The sequence below is a fragment of the Aquarana catesbeiana genome, linkage group LG01 (genome assembly GCF_042186555.1).
Source record: "Aquarana catesbeiana isolate 2022-GZ linkage group LG01, ASM4218655v1, whole genome shotgun sequence".
NCBI lineage: Eukaryota > Metazoa > Chordata > Amphibia > Anura > Ranidae > Aquarana > Aquarana catesbeiana.
The window spans coordinates 458810383-458827847 of NC_133324.1; positions in this window are offsets into that span (position 1 = coordinate 458810383).

Below are 17465 nucleotides of genomic sequence, written 5' to 3' on the forward strand. Positions count from 1 at the left end.
TGGGACCGCGGGTGTCCCTGCAACCAATGCCGTCACATGTGCACCCCGCCCCTGCTGCTTACTATATCGTGGCTCCCGGCCGAGCCGCGAGGTAAACGGTGACGTCACATGCACGCCCCCACCCGCTGCTGTTTGTTATCTTGAGGATCCCGGTTCTCACTCGGCTGGCCGCGAGGTATGATGTGTATGCACGCCTGCCCCCTTCAGCAAGACTCTCGGCGCAGCTCTCGCCCCTGCAGCTTGTTACCTCTGCTGGCTCTCGATTCCTGCCTGCCTCAAAGTATGTGGGGTGTTTACAGGGGCACGGTGATGGGCACATTTTCTTATAAGAGGCACACTGATGGGCACATTTTCTCTTAAGGGGCACACTGATGGGCACATTTAATGTAAGTTTCACTCTAATGGGCACAACAAAATGTGCCCATCAGTGTGCCCCTTAACATAAAATATGCCCATCAGTGTGCCCCTTAACATAAAATAAGGGGCATTCTGATGGGCACATTTTATGTTAAGGTTCACTATAATGGGCATATTTTATGTTAAGGGACACACTGATGGGCACATTTTTTTGTTAAGGGGCACACTGATGGGCATATTTTATGTTAAGGGGCACACTGATGGGCACATTTTATGTTAAAAGTGAATCTGATGGGCATATTTAATATTAAGGGCCACACTGATGGGCACATTTTATGTTAAGGGGTACACTCATGGGAACATTTTGTTGTGCCCATCAGCATGCCCCTTAACATAAAATGTGCCAATCAGAGTGTCCCTTAACATTAAATATGCCGATCAGCATGCCCCTTATTTTATGTTAAGGTTCACTCTGATGGGCACATTTTGTGTTAAGGGGCACATTGATAGGCACATTTTATGTTAAGGGGCACTCTGATGGGCACAACAAAAGGTGCTCATCAGCATGCCCCTTAACATAAATGTACCCATCAGAGTGCCCCTTAACATAAAATAATGGGCATGATGATGGGCACATTTTATGTTAAAGGGGCATGCTGATGGACACAACAAAATGTGCCCATCAGCATGCCCCCTAACGTAAATGTACCTGTAGCGGTACCCCCCCTAAGGGCTGCTGATTGACTCTATACCTCACTGGCTACCCCGACTCCTCAGATCCTCTCTTAACTCTGACACCTTGGGTTCCATGTTGTAGTGCAATGCTACCAATAAAAGTCATACACAAAGCTACTGAATCAATTAAATGATTTACTGTATTATATCATTCTAAAACAATGGACTCAGTGGAAACACAGATATAAAGAATGAAAATGATAACAATCAATATGTATAGCAAATTGAGGACTCTATGATCACCTGTAGAGTATATGCAAACAGGCAAGGAATGGGACTAATACCCAATATGATAAAGCACTTATATTGGGCACCTTCCCACTCCAACCTCAGAGCATACACACATTACATGAGCAGTGCAATATCAGACACAATGCAGCAGTGTGATACAATGCAGATATTTATGTCATATACTCAAGGACTCCCCCTAGGTTGCAATACAGTTCTTAGAATGTATAACAAGGTAAGAATGCTTTAAGTGAATAGTAAAGTCTCTGGTCTTCTTCCTCTTCAGCTAGCTTATTAGACTGCAGTATTTGTAATCCAGGAAACAAGTAAGTAGAAAATTGTAATAGAACTGATATGCAGGTACTGAGTGCTTGGTTATATAAAGCACCTGTAAAACTTCTTTCTTAATTAAGGATGCAACTCAACATTAACTTTGTAGTACAGGGAAGACAAGCCCTGTGGTTTCAGTGTACACAGTCTATGGATAAGTGAAATGGCTTCTGTGGGACTACAGGTCTCACCAACCGTCTGGAACTAATTTACACTGCAACAAAGTACTATATCGATCTGGGCAAGTGCCCGCTCACCAACCAAGCCCAGATGCTTGTAATGCTCTGCTTCAGATATCTCAGTCCCTCTCCAAGCTGGCGCCATCACACTGCACCACTCCTTCTGATGGCCGATGACTGTGATGCAGGAAACTTTCCCGGTTATCCTGGGTCCCTCCAATCCGTCCACACACTGATCCAGCCCACCGTGTTCTGGAACTCCTCAGAGGCCACACGATTCCGCCCCGCGCCACACAGGCCGTGGTCTCCTGATCGCACACCCACAGCTCCCTGCAGGCAGGTCTTTAATGGCGTCCCAGAGAGAGAGAGAAACGTGCCACGCCTGTCCCTTTTATTTCCTTACCCAGCAGGCTGTTCTGTGGCTTGGCCTTGTGGGTAGGTGAGGCATTGTGGGTAGGTAGTTCCTTAACTGATTTAAACATATGAGTCACTTCCTCATTAAACTACTAATACCACAATACATCATTGTTTGTTGCTAAATCGAGAAAGTTCATGCCAAAGTTGTAGCGGCCACTAGAGGGAGCCATTCCCTTGCTTAACCACTTCCCGCCCGCCCTATAGCGGATTGACGTCCGGGAAGTGGTTGTGTTATCCTGACTGGACGTCATATGACGTCCAGCAGGATAACATGCCGCAGCGCGCCCCCGGGGGCGCGCATCGCGGCGATCGGTGGAGCGGTGTGTCAGTCTGACACACCGCTACACTGATCTTGGTAGAAAGCCTCCGGCGGAGGCTCTTTACCACGTGATCAGCCGTGTCCAATCACGGCTGATCACGCTGTCAATAGGAAGAGCCGTTGATCGGCTCTTCCTCACTCGCGTCTGACAGACGCAAGTAGAGGAGAGCCGATCGGCGGCTCTCCTGGCAGGGGAGGTCTGCGCTGATTGTTTATCAGCGCAGCCCCCCCTCAGATCACCCCACTGGACTACCAGGGATGCCACTAGGACCACCAGGGAAGGGGCAACGTGGATGGCCAGGTATGTACCCCATGGCCATCCACATGTGCCCAATCTGTGCCAATCAGTGCCCACAAATGGGCACTGATTGGCACTATTATGTCCATGATATGCCCAGATCTGCCCAGCAATGCTCTATCAGTGCCACCTGTCATTGCCCATCTGTGCCACCTGTCATTGCCCATCTGTGCCACCTGTCATTGCCCATCAGTGCCACCTGTCATTGCCCATCAGAGCCCATCTGTGCCCATCAGTGCCCACCTATCAGTGCCCATCAGTGCCACACATCAGTGCCACACATACGTACCCATCAGTACCACCCACATATACCAATCAATGCCACCTACGAGTGCCCATCAGTGCCGCCTATGAGTGCCCATCGGTGCCACCTATGAGTGCCCATCAGTGCCGCATACCAGTGCCACCTATCAGTGCCCATCAGTGCCACCTATCAGTGCCCATCAGTGCCGCCTATCAGTGCCCATCATCAGTGCCCGTTAGTGCCACCTCATCAGTGCCACCTCATTGGTGCCACCTCATCGGTGCCCATCAGTGCCGCCGTATCAGTGCCCATCTGTGCCGCCGTATCAGTGCCCATTATTGAAGGAGAAAGCGTACTTATTTACAAAAAAATTTAACAGAAACAAAGAAAAACTTGCGTCCGTCAGCTCACATAGCGGTCCAGGAATGGCCGCTATATGGGCTCCCCAACCCGGAAGTCAGAGCATGCCGAAGGCGGCCTCTGACGTCACCGGGTCTGTTTGCCCGCACTGCGCAGGTACACGGTCGCGTGCTACTACGCAAGCCAAGTCAACAGGCGTAGAAATCCCTGACATACGGACACAAGCAGCCTAATTGAGGCTGCCAGGGCAAACACATGTCCGCCGTGGGGAGAGAGGACCGGATATCCACTGAGCACCACAGCCGCATATGAGAGGGGGAGGAGGGGGGGAAAGGGAGAGCGTGTCCTTTTACAGCAAATAATAATGCAATTAAATACAGAAGTTTACAAGAGAAAAATCTGAGACAGGTATAAACTAAATAAACAATCTCAGGTATTGTCACCTGGGGGCTGTCATTGATCCCCACGTAGCTAATGAGTCCATCATACATCAAAACGAATAGAATGATGAAACCCCATGAATATTAGAGAAGAACCTCCTGTAACCACTACCATCATCAAAAAGGGGGAAGGAGGGAGGGATAAGGAGGGGGAGGGGAGGGGAGGAAAAAGGGGGGGAAGGGGGAGGAATGGGGGGAAAAAAGGGGGGAAAAGGGAAGGAGGGACGTAGAAGGGAGAGGATGGGGAAAGGGGGGGAGGGGGGGAAAGGGGGGACTGGGGAAAAAGTGGGGAGGGGAGGGGGGGGGGAAGAGGGGCCCAAGATTGTCACAAGAAGGGTTTATAGGATACCATCTCATTGAGGCCAGGAGGATGAGTGGCATTAAGCCGCTCAATCCACAGGGACTCCCTTTGAAGGACCGAACGGTCCCAATTGCCACCCCTGGGATCGGGTCGAACTACCTCGAGGACCAGGAATTGGACGACCGAACTGTCGAATTTGTGGTATAGGTCAATGTGTCTACCAATTGTGGTCAATTTCCCATTTTCCGAACAGTAAAGATGGTCGCCAATTCTTTGTCTGAACTCACGGATAGTTTTGCCCACGTAAAAGGCTTGGCATGAACATGTCATCAGATAAATCACTCCTTTTGTACCACAGTTGGCAAAGGTCCGTGGGACCAAAGGCTCTCCATTTGGTAAAGTGAAGTGCCTGCCCTCTCGAACCCAGGGGCAACGGGGGCAATCGCCACACCTGAACGTCCCATTGGGTCCTGTCCTAGGGGGCCTAGTATGGACATAATGGCTGGAAGTTAGTTGATCCCGCAAGGAACGAGCCCTGCAGAATACTAATTCCAGTGTAGATCGTATATATTTGGCTAGGGTGTGGTGTTCGGCTAGAAAATGCCAATTCTTGGTTAAGATGTTGCGAAGCACATCATGATGTGCCGAATAGGTGGTAATGAATCTCACGGCAGTGTTGGATGCAGGAGGTAGTGGGGGAGTAACCACGTGAAAGCAACCGTTCACGTATCCCCTGAGCCTGGAGTCTGAAGTCACTGTCAAGTGTACAGTTTCTGCGTAAACGCAGGTATTGAGCATATGGTATGCTAGGCACCAACGGGCTAGGATGGGCACTGGTGGCAAATAGAAGCGTATTGCCAGCCGTGGGTTTACGATAGAGGTCCGTGCCCAGGGATGCCGTCTGGTTGTTTGATAATCTTTAGGTCTAAGAAGGGAATCTGTCCTGTATCAATCTTGAAAGTGAATTTGAGGTTTAAGTCATTGGTATCCAGCTCACGGAGGAACCACAGTAATTTGTCCCTGGAGCCAGTCCATACCAAGAGTAGATCGTCAATAAAGTGGTACCACACGAGGATATCATCCAAAAATTCGGAAAATCTCTCATCCGAATAAATGTGCCTCTCCCAGCCACCTAAATAAAGGTTTGCGTAGGCTGGGGCACAGGACGTCCCCATCGCAACTCCCTGTGTTTGCAAAAATAATTGGTCATTAAATGTGAAATAGTTTTTGGTTAAAATAAAATATAATAATGCCAGCACGAAATGGTTAAGGGGCCACGTAGTGGTATCCTGTTAAAACAGGAAGAATGTATAACAAGGTAAGAATGCTTTAAGTGAATAGTAAAGTCTCTGGTCTTCTTCCTCTTCAGCTAGCTTATTAGACTGCAGTATTTGTAATCCAGGAAACAAGTAAGTAGAAAATGGTAATAGAACTGATATGCAGGTACTGAGTGCTTGGTTATATAAAGCACCTGTAAAACTTCTTTCTTAGTTAAGGATGCAACTCAACATTACCTTGTAGTACAGGGAAGACAAGCCCTGTGGTTTCACTGTACACAGTCTATGGATAAGTGAAATGGCTTCTGTGGGACTACAGGTCTCACCAACCGTCTGGAACTAATTTACACTGCAACAAAGTACTATATCGATCTGGGCAAGTGCCCGGTCACCAACCAGGCCCAGATGCTTGTAATGCTCTGCTTCAGATATCTCAGTCCCTCTCCAAGCTGGCGCCATCACACTGCACCACTCCTTCTGATGGCTGATGACTGTGATGCAGGAAACTTTCCGGGTTATCCTGGGTCCCTCCAATCCGTCCACACACTGATCCAGCCTACCGTGTTCCGGAACTCCTCAGAGGCCACACGACTCCGCCCCGCGCCACACAGGCCGTGGTCTCCTGATCGCACACCCACAGCTCCCTGCAGGCAGGTCTTTAATGGCATCCCAGAGAGAGAGAAACGTGCCACGCCTGTCCCTTTTATTTCCTTACCCAGCAGGCTGTTCTGTGGCTTGGCCATGTGGGTAGGTGAGTTGGGCATTGTGGGTAGGTAGTTCCTTAACTGATTTAAACATATGCATCACTTCCTCATTAAACTACTAATACCACAATACATCATTGTTTGTTGCTAAATCGAGAAAGTTCATGCCAAAGTTGTAGCGGCCACTAGAGGGAGCCATTCCCTTGCTTAAGGAATAACACACCACCCAGTAAGATGACTTTGGTAAACCCCTGCGTTACATACAGAATTTAGCAAAGCATGGCTACACACTCTCCCTACTTAAACTCTTTGGTCCACAAAGATAAAAAGCTCAAACTTTGTCTTACTGGAAGTAAACAGGTTATAAATTCTAATCCCACTCCAAACTTGACAGATATTTACACACTTCTAGATTTCCTCGAATCAGCTGGCACATCAGTCAGTTCATAATTAATCTTTGAAAAGGCCAGGGTAATTACCGTGTCCCACCCATCGGTGTCAGAGGCTAGAGCAGAGTCACCCCCTACCCAATTAACAGTGAGGGGTGTAGCTTCAGGAGCTGATCTATGAATAGTGTGAATCTGCTATTCAGAACTCTCTCCCAGTATGTCATAAGTGAGTCTCTTGGGAGGATGCACATCCCGCCTTAACCGCATGGGTGAGGACCTCCAGGCTGAGCTGAGTCTTTAACTGTGCCCCTGTCTTCATTTCAATCATTCAAGTCATGAAAGGATCTTGAGTTGCAGTTACAGAAACCTGTATTGACTCCTCAAGTTCTGGCACTGGCAATACCTCACTGGAGAAATCCATCAGATCTCCAGTCTTACCCTGAAAAGCAACTGTTACAGCTTCAATTTCTTCCACATCCTTACTTGGTAATGTTTTCTGAAATTCCGTCTCAAGAGATCTACAGACCGTCTTTTCATTCTCCAGTGGCTGTTGAGACTCCACTTTGAACGGTCCTTTTGGCTGTGGTGGCAAAGCTCTAACAGTCTCCATCTCTCTGATTCTCTCCCTTAATCTTTTCAGAGGGCTGGCTATTGAACCTTCTTACTCGGTCCAAAACCAGGTAGGCACCGACACCATATCATCCTCCTCATCCCTCCTCCTTGTCTGCGAGGATGACGGCACTGAACTAGAAACTTGGGAATACACATACTCTTCCCCAAACTCATCATCTTCTTCAGCTTCATCTGGTATTTCCTTCTGCGAACGTGTACGAGGTGGAGTTGACTTTTGAGGAGGTAGCTGAGGAACTGGTGGGACCCTTACTGCATCTGACAATGGTAGCAAGTGATTCCGATGCCACATCTTTCTTGGCCCCGTCTCTCCTTCAGGTCTAATTTGATACACTGGCAAACCAGGAATCTGTTTACACACGACATAAGGCTGCGACTTCCACCTGTCTGCCAGTTTGTGCTTTCCAGGCATGCCCAAATTCTTCAGTAGCACCGATCACCCGGTTGCAAATCCTGAATCTTTACTCTTGCATCAAAATTTCTCTTGTTTCGGGGTTCCCTGGTAGCAGCATGCTCCACTGCTTTCTCATAGGCCTGTCACAAATTCTTCTGCAGCCTATTCACATATCCTTTATGCGAAGTTAATGGAGTATCATCCAGGGAAGTGCCAAAAAGCAAGTCAGTGGGAAGTCTGGCTTCTTTCCCGAACATAAGACGGTAAGGGGAGTAACCGGTGGCATTACTCTCTGTGCAATTATAGGCATGAACTAATGCTGCTATGTGGTTTCTCCAATGCTGCTTCTTGTCTGGAGTCAGGGTTCCCAGCATGTTCAATAGAGTTCTATTAAATCGTTCGGGTTGAGGGTCACCTTGAGGGTGATAGGGTGTGGTGCGGGATTTATTGATACCCAGCAAAGTACATAACTGATGTACTCTGTAGATGGCCCATTGGGGCTGTTCTAACTGGCAGGGTTTTCTGCTGGATACATGTGAGACAAGAATGACAATAACTCTCAACTTCTCTTCTTAGATCAGGCCAATAGAACCTATCTCTGATCAATCGAAAAGTTCTATCTGTCCCCAGATGGCCATGCTCATCATGTAATTACCCTAGAACAGTATGACGGTGTTTTTCTGGAAGAAACAACTGCCACATTTCTTCTCTGTCTTCAGTTGGGCAACGCCGATACAGCACCCCATCTCTGGTTCTAAGCCGATCCCATTCTCTATGCAGGATCTTTGACCCCTTAACGTGAATCTTCAGCAACAATACAGGGTCCTGCTTTTTCAAGGCCTGTAATGCTAATTGACCCAATGGGTCCTCTTCTTGGTCCTTCCTCAAATCCCTTTTTGACAATTGCGGCAAACCCTCTCCTCTTACTTGGGTCAGTCCACAATAACGTCTGGGTATGCCAGATAGATGAACTCCCAGATATTCAGCAGCCACTCCTCCTTTCACTTTCTTGTCCAAACCCTGACACTCCTTCTGTTACACAGGCCCATTCTTCTGGCTCTTCTTCTTGTCTATGAGGCCTGCGAGATAGTGCATCTGCATCTCGGTTCCCAACTCCAGGCTGGTACTTCAGACTTAACCGGAATCCAGCCAACGCTGCTATCCACCTGTGTCCAGTGGCATCCAACTTTGCTGTGGTTAAAACGTAAGTCAAAGGGTTGTTGTCTGTCTTGACAACAAACTCAGCCCCATACAAATAGTCTCTTAACTTATCAAACAAAGTCCACTTGAGGGTCAGAAATTCCAGTTTGTGTACAGGGTAGTTCTTCTCTGATGGAGTAAGGCTTCTACTCACATAGGCTACGGGTCTCAATCCCCCGTTCTGTTCTTGATACAACACTCCTCCAAGGCCGTCTCTACTGCCATCCACATGTAGCTCGTAGGGCAGGCTGGGATCAGCATAGGCCAAAACTGGAGCCTCTGTGAGACTTTTATTCAACTTCCAAAACGCCTTTTCACATAAAGAAGTCCATCGACTCTGGACAGACTCTCCTTTCTTGCGAGCATCACCCCTTCTTCTTCCTCTCCCGTGACCGCATGCAATAACTCATTGAGTGGCCGGGCAATCTTGGCAAAGTTTTCCACAAATCTTCGGTAATATGAACAAAAGCCCAAAAACAATCTCAACTCAGTTACCGTTCTTGGTCGAGGCCAGGTAGTGACAGCCTCCAGCTTCTGGGGATCTGTGGCAACTCCTTCTGCAGAGACCACATGACCCAAGTAGGTAACAGCAGTTCTGCAAAACTGGCATTTCTCCAGTGACAGCTTCAGCCCTTCTTCATAAAGGCGATAGAATACCTTTTCCAATCGGGTCTCATGCTCTTCCAGGGTCTTTCCGAACACGATGATGTCATCGAGCTACACCAGGACTTCTACGAGATTCATATCTCCAACCGTTCTTTCCATCAAACGTTGAAATGTAGCAGGAGCCCCCAACAGGCCCTGAGGCATCCGAATGAACTCGTAGAAACCCAACAGGCATATGAAAGCTGTCTTCTCCTGGTCTTCTGAGTGCATGGGAATCTGGTAATACCCACTCTTCAAATCCAACACACTGAACCACTTAGCACCAGTGAGACACTGCAAAGCATCTTCAATGTGGGATGTGGTGTACTGGTCTGGGATGGTTCGCCGATTCAGAGTTCGATAATCGATATACATACGCAAAGACCCATTCTTCTTCCTTACCACCACAATAAGGGCTCCTAGATTCCTGAATGACCCCGCACCTTTTTAACTCGGCAAGCTGCTCTCCTAATTTTTCCAAGTCACTAAGGGGTACCTCGGAAAGGCTTGTCTTCCTGAAGTCAAATTCTGTGTTTAGCACATCTTGCACATCCCACATCAAAATCGTCTTTAGCAAACAGCTTCTCCCATCTCATTCATCAGCTGAGTCTTCACCCTTTTCTGCCAAGAAGGAGGCAAAACTTCTGAGCAGTGCTGGAACTCCTTCTGTAACTGCTGGCTATTTTTCGAGCCCCAGCACTCACCTGCCCCACCAACATACGGGCTCCCAATTTAATCGGCTGATCAGTCACATTTCTGGATGGGCACTTTCCTTCCTGTTTTGTGCAGGTCTCAGGTGGGAACCAGCTCAGGAACCATCTCCAATCCAGCTGCTCTGGCCCACTCATCCATCTCCAACACCACAAATGGGCCTGGTTGATCCCAAGTCAGCTTGATGGTGGCCTTCACATGAGCAACCTCCCCTGGCTGTAGTATCCTCTCTTTAGCCTCCAACTTCCACAGCCGCCCCACTTCTCCTTTCAGGGCCTTCTTTTCCCTTGCCACCCGTTGACAAGCTTGCCGTAACTGCAGGTAAATATTATTGGTGGTGGACTCATCCTCATTCAGCACGGAGAACAGCAGCCTTCTAACTAGGTCAGTGTTAGTCCCCAACCAATATGGAATTCCACCCAGCCCCAGGGGGTCTGGGGCACATGACAGCCAACGTGTCGAAAGCTTCTTCTTTCCCGACAGCTGCTGGCCCAAAGGATATCTGGATAGGAATGTAGCCATCATATGGGCCTCTGGTGGTTCCGATTACCCAAATCTCAAGTTCTTAAGTTTGCAGAAGCCCGCCTAGTGCGGTTAAAGTCACCACTCTTCTTCTTCTTAGTGCTCTGAGAAACTCTAGCAGTGACCCTAGGTGATGTTTTCAAATTTCTTTGAATTGGGCTAGTTGGGCAAACTTTCTCAGGAGTCCTCTGAAAGGACCTAACTGTGGTCCTGGGGGATGGCAAAACATTGACCCTCTGTGCCTGGTTCCCTGACCCCAGTGTCGAGTTGCTTGACCATGGGTGTGGCCCAGGATTTTGGGCCACTCTTGTCTTCTGGGGCCTCGTTCTGGCCCCTTTCTTCTCCTGCTTCCTGGAGCTCTGCTTTTCAGTGGGGTTCTCAGTTGGCTCCTTCACCGCCGGTTGATCTTTCAATAATGTCTTCAGAATTTTCACCAACTCCTCTAGCAGCTCAACATTCAGCCCCTCCTTTGGGCACTGTACCCTAAAATGTCCGGGATCACCGCACTTGTAGCAACTCCGAACGCCCGTCCGCTCAGTCGGGCACTTGGCTTGTGTTTCCATCACTTGTAACAAAGCTTGCTGTAGCTGTTCCTGCGCCTGGGCCCCACTCTCTGTTGGCTTGGCTGAGGTGACCTTTGGAGTGGACTGCACAATAGGACTCTTAGGGTGTTCCCCCCACTCAAATTTCTCACCACTTTCTTCCACCATGCCTTCCACATGTACTGATTGTGCAGCAATCTTCTCATTCTTCTGAAAGATCCCTGTGGCAAGCCGAGCCTCTTTATCCTTCTCATCTAGGATAGCTTCTTCTTCTCTCACCAACCCCATCAACTCTGGGTAAGAAAGGGCCTCTTTGGTGCCTTTTAGGAGTAATCGGGAGCAATGGTATGATTTGGCCTAGCTCCTTGCAGAGTCCGATCCAACCTGACTTTGTCCGCCTCTTTCGGATCAACGCCCTTCTTCAAAATGATCTGGTGTAGGATCTGGTCTATGCGGACAATGCAGGCCGACAGCTTCTCTCCTTTCATCTGATGGGTATGCTCAAACTGGTACATCAGGTCAGATAACTTCTCCACTCTTCCATAAACAGCATAAAGAGCTTTGATGTAATCCCTGGCTTCACAATCCGTCTTTCCCCTCCTAAAGATTCTGATGACATCGGCTGCTGGGCTCAACAGGCTCTCGCTAATTCGCCATCTTCCTACTGGCCCCGGCACATTCCAGTCTTCTAGAGCTTGCATGGCCTGATCCATCCAACTCTTGAATTCTTCCTCCCCGTCAGGTCTTGGTGTCCGATCTGAGAAGGTCGGCAGCTTCCAATATCTCTCATTAGTGAACGTCTGGAGGCTATGTATTAGGCTATCTGGTAGGTGGCTCATGTCCAGGTAGAATGATGTCCTCCATTTTAGTATATACCCATCCCATACTCACTCCCCACAGCCTGCCCCACTTCTCCCCTACCCACCCCCCCTGATAAATATATAACCTATATTTACCTACTTGAACAGGATGACACCAACAACACAAACCACATATATCCAGTCCTAAGTCCTTACCAAATTGCAAACATAGCTTGAACACACTCTAAATAGAGAGGTTAACAGCAAAATATATACATAAATGCATATGCATAAACATATACCTCGATCCATAACACTTACACCCCCAAACACAGATTTTTTTCACGAGACAGTACGAGTATAACACAGGACCCTCTACAGACCTACAGTCTCAGTAAGACTATAATTGAAATACACAAATTGTCGGTTAAATTATATGATATTGATATAGATTTACGCGTTAACAATGTAAGATTGTAGGCCTGATTGCTTTTTCCCCCTGTTGATGTTCATATTGTCCATATTCAATATGTATGTTCAATGCCTATTGTAACCTTACTTGTGTGAAAAACAATAAAAACTCTTTTGGAAAAAAAAAAAGAAGAATGATGCAGGTGGCATCCCAGTCACAGGGCTTCCCCCGGTGGCCTGACACATGGGGTTTAGACTTCCCCCTATTAAGCTTCTTGCCATGGGACTCTCTGGTGGTGTCCCCGGTGATTTCTCTTCCTTCTCCTCTGACGCCTGTACTGGAATCACCTGACCATCAAGGCCCTCCGCTAGACTCACCACTCCCTTTCTGAACTCTGCTAGAGTGTACTCTTTCCATTCTAGGAGGACATAAGTGAAATCCTCCTGCACATCTTGTTTCAGGTCCAAGAGGTAAGACCCCTGGTCTGGCACCGCCCTCCTCATCAACTGCCGCACCTCTTTGTCAAACCATTGATCTGGTGGCAACCTCAAAACTGTGGTTCTCTCCGAAATTGGCTCCCATATTCTTGGCTCCATTGGGTAGCCATTACTGAGTCCATGACCTCTTCTATTCTAGATTCCTCACCCGATCTGTTCGGGCATTCCAAATGGGATATCTCAGTGGGACCTCCATGTGTAGCGGTACCCCCGTAAGGGCTGCTGATTGACTCTATACCCCACTGGCTACCCTGACTCCTCAGATCCTCTCTTACCTCTGACACCTTGGGTTCCATGTTGTAGTGCAATGCTGCCAATAAAAGTCATACACAAAGCTACTGAATCAATTAAGTGATTTACTGTATTATATAATTCTAACACAATGGACTCAGTGGAAACTCAGATATAACCAGTGAAAATTATAACAATCAATATGTATAGCAAATTGAGGACTCTATGATCACCTGTAGAGTATATGCAAACAGGCAAGGAATTGGACTAATACCCAATATGATAAAGCACTTATATTGGGCACCTTCACACTCCAGTCTCAGAGCATACACACATTAAATGAGCAGTGCAATATCAGACACAATGCAACAGTCTGATACAATGCAGATATTTATGTCATGTACTCAAGGGCTCCCCCTAGGTTGCAATGCAGTTCTCAGAATGTATAACAAGTTAAGAATGCTTTAAGTGAATAGTAAAGTCTCTGGTCTTCTTTCTCTTCAGCTAGCTTATTGGACTGCAGTATTTGTAATCCAGGAAACAAGTAAGTAGAAAATTGTAATAGAACTGATATGCAGGTACTGAGTGCTTGATTATATAAAGCACCTGTAAAACTTCTTTCTTAATTAAGGATGCAACTCAACATTAACTTTGTAGTACAGGGAAGACAAGCCCTGAGGTTTCACTGTACACAGTCTATGGATAAGTGAAATGGCTTCTGTGGGACTACAGGTCTCACCAACCGTCTGGAACTAATTTACACTGCAACAAAGTACTATATCGATCTGGGCAAGTGCCCGCTCACCAACCAAGCCCAGATGCTTGTAATGCTCTGCTTCAGATATCTCAGTCCCTCTCCAAGCTGGCGCCATCACACTGCACCACTCCTTCTGATGGCTGATGACTGTGATGCAGGAAACTTTCCGGGTTATCCTGGGTCCCTCCAATCCGTCCGCACACTGATCCAGCCCACCGTGTTCCGGAACTCCTCAGAGGCCACACGATTCCGCCCCGCGCCACACAGGCCGTGGTCTCCTGATCGCACACCCACAGCTCCCTGCAGGCAGGTCTTTAATGGCGTCCCAGAGAGAGAGAAATGTGCCACGCCTGTCCCTTTTATTTCCTTACCCAGCAGGCTGTTCTGTGGCTTGGCCTTGTGGGTAAGTGAGTTGGGCATTGTGGGTATAGTAGTTCCTTAACTGATTTAAACATATGAGTCACTTCCTCATTAAACTACTAATACCACAATACATCATTGTTTGTTGCTAAATCGAGAAAGTTCATGCCAAAATTGTAGCCACTAGAGGGAGCACTTTCCTTTACTTAAGGAATAACACACCACCCAGTAAGATCACTTTGGTAAACCCTTGCATTAAATACAGAATTTAGCAAAGCATGGCTACACACTCCCCCTACTTAAACTCTTTGGTCCACAAAGATAAAAAGCTCAAACTTTGTCTTACTGGAAGAAAACAGGTTATAAATTCTAATCCCACTCCAAACTTGACAGATATTTACACACTTCTAGATTTCCTCGAATCAGTTGGTACATATCATCAGTCAGTTCATAATTAATCTTTGAAAAGGCCATTGTGGGTAGGTGAGTTGGGCATTGTGGGTAAGTAGTAGGGATGAGCCCCCAGTTCGCACCAGAACCTGCTAACGGACCGAAAATTCACTCAAACTTTAGAACCCCATTGAAGTCTATGGGACTCGAACGTTCGAAATCAAAAGTGCTAAATTTAAAAGCTAATTTGCATGGTTTGTCCTAAAAAGGGTTTGGGGACCCGGATCCTGCCCCAGGGGACATGTATCAATGCAAAAAAAGTTTTAAAAACGGACGTTTTTTCGGGAGCAGTGATTTTAATGATGCTTAAAGTAAAAAAAAAAAAAAAGTGAAATATTCCTTTAAATATCGTACCTGGGGGGTGTCTTTAGTATGCCTGTAAAGTGGCGCGTGTTTCCCGTGCTAAGAACAGTCCCTGCAAAAAATGACATTTTTAAAGGAATAAAAGTCATTTAAAACTGCTTGCGGCTTTAATGTAACATTGGGTCCCGGCAATATGGATGAAAATCAGTGAGGCAAACAGCATGGGTACCCCCCCCAGTCCATTACCAGGCCCTTTGGGTCTTGTATGGATATTAAGGGAAACCCCGCAGCCAAATTAAAGAAGGTAAGGCGTGGTGCCCCCAGGCCCTATATACTCTGAACAGCAGTATACAGGTGGTGCAAACAAGACAGGGACTGTAGGTTTGTTGTTAAGTAGAATCTGTTTGTGATTTTGAACTGGTACATTTTTAAAGTGTAGCTCCAGCCAAAAAATCTATTTTAAGCTTTTGGAAAACATAGGGAAGGGTTATCACCCCTGTGACATTTGTTTTGCTGTCTGTGCACCTCTTCAGAAGATTTAACCTCACTTTCTGTCCCAATGACCAATGTTTTTTGACAATTTTGGGTTTTTAGTGAAACAAGGATTGGTGACAAAGCATCAGTGGAGAGGAGACACGTTTTTCCCATATTAACTCTTACAGGAGAGAATTTCCCTTCCTAGGGGTAGATTTCATCTCACTTCCTGTTGTCTCTTTCCGTTTGCAAGTAGGAGTCGTTTGTAAGTTGGATGTTTGAAAGTAGGGGCCTGCCCTATATACTCTGCAGAAATTGGGGCTTTAGGTGTTGGTATTGCCACAACACCGTAAGCCCTCACAGTTACTCTTGGTGGGCGCAGAAATGGGCCCTGCTGTCAAATATTAGATCAAGAATTTTAATTACATGCACCTGTTGAACAGGGGCAGAAAAATTGGGTCTTTGGTGGTGGTGGTGGTGGTGTTGCCACAACACTGTAAGTCCTCACAGTTACTCTTGGTGGGAGCTGGAACGGGCCCTGTTGTGAAATATTAGATTAAGAATTGTAATTACATGCACCTGTTGAACAGGGGAAGAAAAATTGAGCCTTTGGTGGTGGTGGTGCTGGTGCCACAACACTGTAAGGGGGCGTACACACGGTCGGACTTTTCGGCTACAAAAGTCCGACAGCCCGTCCAAAAAACTTTTAACAGACTTTTGGCGGACTTGCGGCAGACTTTCTAATGAACGGACTTGCCTACATACGATCACACAAAAGTTCGATGGATTTGTACGTGATGACGTACACCGGACTAAAATAAGGAAGTTGATAGCCAGTAGCCAATAGCTGCCCTAGCGTGGGTTTTTGTCCATAAGACTAGCACACAGACGAGCGGATTTATGGGTCCGGTGGAGTTACGACGTAAAGATTTGAAGCATGTTCCAAATCTAAAGTCCATCAGATTTGTGACTGGAAAAGTCCGCTGAAAGTCCGGGGAAGCCCACACACGATCGGATTGTCCACCGGATTTGGTCCGTCGGCGTCCGTCAGACTTTTGTAGCCGAAAAGTCCGACCGTGTGAAACGGGCCCTGCTGTGAAATATTAGATCAAGAATTGTAATTACATGTCCCTGTTGAACAGGGGCAGAAAAATTGGGCCTTAGGCACTGGTGCCACAACACTGCAACCCCTCACAGATACTCTAGTTGGAGCTCAGGAACGAGCCCTGCTGCAAAATATTGCATCAAAACTTGTAATTACTCGCCCCTGTTAAACAGGGGCTGAAAAATTGGGACTTAGGCACTGGTGCTGGTGCCACAACACTGCAACCCCTCACAAAAACCCTAGTTGAGCGCAGCAACGAACTCTCCTTGCAAAATATTGCATCAAAAATTGTAATTGCACGTCCCTGTTAAACAGGGGCTGAAAAATTGGGCCTTAGCCACTGGTGGCGGCGCCCAGAACCAAAAATATTCTTACAAGCTATCAGCATGATCATTGAGGAGGAAGAGGATAGTCACTCAGCATAAAAGGATAGTCACTCAGCATCAGCATAGGCAGTCTTGAAGGTATCTGACATTTCAAAAAAAATTATTCAGTTACATTAGCATCAGGTGCTTGGTAGCTGGTGGTGATCCAAGACTGATTCATTTTTATGAAGGTCAGTCAATCGACCGAGTCGGTGGACAGGCGCACCCTGTGATTGGTTACAAAGCCTCCAGCAGCACTGAATGTGCATTCCCAAAGAACTCTGGATGCAGGACAGGCCAGTAGCTCAATTGCATACTGTGAAAGCTCTGGCCAGTGATCCATCCTCAAGACCCAGTAACCCAGAGGATTTTCAGTGGGAAAGGTGTCCAAGTCAGATCCTGCCCCTAGGTATTCCTGCACCATGTTAAACAGACGCTGGTGATGGTTGCTGGAACCGATCATACCTTGGGGCTGCGGACTAAAAAATT